The sequence below is a fragment of the Arachis duranensis genome, chromosome 9, assembly GCF_000817695.3.
Source record: "Arachis duranensis cultivar V14167 chromosome 9, aradu.V14167.gnm2.J7QH, whole genome shotgun sequence".
NCBI lineage: Eukaryota > Viridiplantae > Streptophyta > Magnoliopsida > Fabales > Fabaceae > Arachis > Arachis duranensis.
In genome coordinates this window covers 117,865,083-117,869,695 of record NC_029780.3, presented here as the reverse complement: position 1 = coordinate 117,869,695, position 4,613 = coordinate 117,865,083, and positions in this window count along the sequence as shown.

Below are 4,613 nucleotides of genomic sequence, written 5' to 3'. Positions count from 1 at the left end.
TAGAATGACACTAAACTTAAGTATAGGAAAGAAAATCCAATATTTTCTTAATTGAACTAGCTAATACTAAAAAATTAGCCTAATATTTAATTTCATAAAATCTTAACATAAAAAATAAAAATAAATCTTAATTTCTTTTTTGTGCTGAATAAATTTAAATCTTTCGTTAACCTGAATATATTTCAATGGACAAAATATTATTTTTGATATATTTTTCTATATTAAATCTTAACAATGCCACTCATAATAGGAGAAATAAAACACTACAAAAGAATAAAAAATATACTACAAAGAGTTATTAAAATTAAAAAAAAAAACATAATCAAATTAGAAAGAGATTATTAAAAGTTAGACTTGAATAACTTGTGGACGACTGAAAAAAATAAGAGTAAAATGGAGATAAGACTAGAGGAAAGAGAAAAAAAAAAGAGAAGAAGAATATATATTAGTGAAACAAGGAGAAAAAGATGAGAAGAGAAACAAATGGAAAAAAAAATGATGGATGAAGAAAGAAAGGAAGAAGGGTTAGGATAGGTGAAAATATATATTAGTGAAACAAGGAGAAAAAGATGAGAAGAGAGACAAATGGAAAAAGAAAATGATGGATGAAGAAAGAAAAGAAGAAGGGTTAGGATAGGTGAAAGGGAATGGAAGAAGCGAGGGAGTGTCACCGCTGCTTTGTGAAATAGTATGGACAATGGCTTTCTAAAAAACTTTCTTGCTTTGATGTAGAGAAGAGAGAGAATTGCAGAGATTTCTCTCAATGATAGATAATTTTATGGATAAGTATTGTTTTGGTCTTTAAAATTTAGGGTCGGAATCAAAATTATCTTTTACGTAATTTTTTATTTAGAATCGTCCTAAACGTTTTATTTCGTATTAAAATCGTCCTTTTAACTTTTTATGGACAAAAATACTCTCTACCACTATCAGCATCTTTACCACCACCAAATATACTATTAAATCAGATTCAAGAACACCAAATCAGATTAAACAACATCAAATTCAATAACAAAATCAACACACAACAACAATAAAATTAAAAAATAACAAATCAAAATTAGAATTATAAACAAACACAGAAGTAGAAGCAGAAGAAGCAGAAGAAGACACAGAAATTGAAGAAGCAGAAACTCAAGCAAAAGCAGAAAAGAGAGAGGAAAGAAGGGGTGACGGCGAGCCAGTGACCAAGGGGGAAGGAGTCGTCGCCGTCACACGCGTCACCGTCGCCATCGTGTCGCACCCAGGAGAGAGAGATGCGAGCCAGTGACCAAGGGGGAGGAGTCGCCGTCGTTACACGCGTTGCCGTCGAGGTGAGGAATGCGTCGCGCCCAGCTGTCGCTCATTCTCGTCCCACCGCGAGGTGGAGGTCGTCGCGTTGCCGCCGAAGAGAGACAGAAAGATAGAGAGAAGGAGCCTACAAAGATGGAGAAGACACGACGGTGGTGGTGAATGGTCATTGTGTTGCCGCCGCTTTCCGTCTCCCCTCCCGTCTTCCCCTTCCCTCTCCCCCTTCTCTCTCTTCCTTTCTCCTTTCTCCTTCTCCCCCACCCTTTCGCGTACCTTTTTCATTTCTCCCCTCTAATGCGTTTTTTTCTTTTATTTTTTTAAAAATTTAAAATTTTTTTATTAAAATATAGGTAATTTAGTAATAAAATTAAAAATTTTATTTAAATGGACGATTTTAATACGAAATAAAACGTTTATGACGATTCTAAATAAAAAATGATGTGAGGGACAATTTCGATTCCAACTCTAAACTTTAGGAATCAAAACAATACTTATCCTATAATTTTATACATATGTCTTATTTAAATTTAAAATTTGCATTTTAATTGTATTTATTTTTAATTATTTAATTTGATATAAATTAAAAAATGCAACAAGAAAACTATATTGTCACTCGTTTTCACTACAGAAGAAAATAAAGAATTTAATTATGGTTAAAAGTTAAAACATCTGGAATCTAATTAGTGTTTATTAGAGAAAAAAAATAATAGGAGTGCACGTTAACTAAAGAAATTTATCAACATGTAGCTATTTAGAGTAATAAATATTCGTTCTTTAATTACGAAAAATGATACTAATATTTAAATGACATTATTTGCACATTTTTTTTTGTAAAATATACATTTATCTCTCTTATGTAATTTAATTCTTAATTTCTTTTACTAATTTTTTTTAAATTAATATAATTATATATATTAATGATAATTATTTGATTAATTCAAATAATAATAATATAAAATATTTTAATTTGTTACAAAAATATTCAATTGAAAATTGCTATATATTTTACAATTAATTATAAAATATTAAATATTAAAGATAAATAAAATTTAGAGTTAAGTATTTTTTCGTCCTTAAATATGTGAGGTGAAAATCAAAATTATCCCTACTCAGAAAATCCAAGTTAAACTCTAGAGGTGATGGCCCATTTTAAGTGTTCGAAAGGATCAATAACAATGCTTACAAGATAACCAAGTTGGGTTGGTCTAGTGGTTAGCTCACTAGTCCGCTTAAGCAAGTGTCGGGGGTTCGAATCCCGCCTTGTGCATGCAGCAACCCATTGGCCAGCGGCAAACCCTTAAATGGAGCTCAGTACCGCGGCGGATTAGTCCTTGACCTGTCGGGTTGGGGGATACCGTGGGAAACCAAAAAAAAAAAACAATGCTTACAAGATTGACCTTTCAGGTGAGTATAATATGTCTTTTGATTTGGATGCAGATTCGAGGAAGAATCATTTTCAGGAGGAAGAGAATGATACGAGCTCTGTTGGACAAACTGAGAACTGTTTGGTCTAATTACAAGAACAACAACTAAGAGAATAAAAGAATATTTTACAAACATGGCAAAATCATTTTGTTCAGGAGATGCATCAAGAATTGGATAGGACAACGATTAACGATTATGAAAAGTCAAATGTCTTACTATTTATAAGTTATATTGAAAACTCTTGTTAGTCAAGTTAAATCAAATAGACATCACTTTCTTAGTATTTATTTTAAGATTTATTTTATGTTTATTTTAGGGCAATTTACCTAAATAAATAAATTGGGTGAAAGCTTTACTCAAATACACAAAACAGAAATCCCTTACGTACATGTGCATTTTCACACTTCTATGTAAACCGTGGGAAGCTACCACGGTTTCTGATTTTAACATAAACCGTGGCAAGCTACCACGGATTATGGTGTTTGTGGTTTGTGTGTAAACCGTGGCAAGCTCCAACGGTTTACGAAGAGAGAAAGCTAAGCATAAATCATGGCAAGCTCCCACGGTTTATGAAGGAGGAATTTTTATCATAAACCATTTATTTTTAGATGTTTAATTGCATCAATGTGATATCATTTACAATATATAAAATAATTATTATATTATTATTATATTATAGATTAAGATTCACTAATTTAAATTTCTTTTTATTTTTAATATAAGCATTAGAAATAAATAAAATTTTTATAACTAAATGTAGTGTAATAAAATATATATAATATTAATTAGTTCTTAAAAAATTCTAAAGAAATAGTTTCTTTCATTTTAGTAAAATAACTATTTATTAAAGTTGACAAATTAATTATTTTCTTCTCATATACAGTTTTTTTAAGACATAAAAATAATTAATTAGGACATTGGTTAAGATAATTAAAGTCACTATTTCATTAAATTTTTAATTTAAAGAAAAATCCTAAGTTAATTTTGGTATAGAAATTTCGAATTTGAAAACATTGATAAAAATTATGTTGAATTTTGATTTATTTGATTCTCATTTAAATTAATCACTACATAAGTTAAAGTTCTGTTTTGAAGTAATATTCGAGCTTTAATCTGATTTTTAAAATTTTAATTTACTTAGTTTGATTTTTTAACTTAGGTATCCGTGACTCATATTAGGGTTTTAAGTGTTTAGTTGAAAAAAAATAAGTTAAAAAAAATTTCAATTGTCACATCAAATAGTCGCTAGAATGTATAATGTAGCAGTCGTTAGTCCATCTCAGCATGTCGTTAACGATTTTGTGAGACAGTGACAAAAATAAGATTAGGAACCAATGTGAGTCATAACTATTAAGTTGGGAGACTAAATTGAGTAAATCGAAATTTTTGAAATTAGATTGAAACATAGTTGTTAATTAGAACCGAACCAGTGATCGAACCGATCAAACTACTGGTTCACTAGTTTATTGGTTCAACCGATAAATCACTGGTTGAACCGATAAAACCGGTCTCACGTAAATATAAAATATAAAATAGTTAAAAACTTAAAATTAAAATTTGAAATACATATCTTCACTATTATTTTATGAAGAATCAAGTCTCAACTTTTAAAAATAACTAATATAGAAAAACCATAAAATTTTAATACTATAATAGTATCCATTAATTTTAAAAATAGAAAAAATAAAAATTAAATTAAATTAGATATTTATGTATACTATATAATTAGTATTTGTCAAATATTATACTTATAAGTGCAATGACTAAGTGTCAAATATAATACTTCATAAACCGTGGGAGCTTGCCACGGTTTATGCTTAGCTTTCTCTCTTCGTAAACCGTTGGAGCTTGCCACGGTTTACACACAAATCACAAACACCATAATCCGTGGTAGCTTG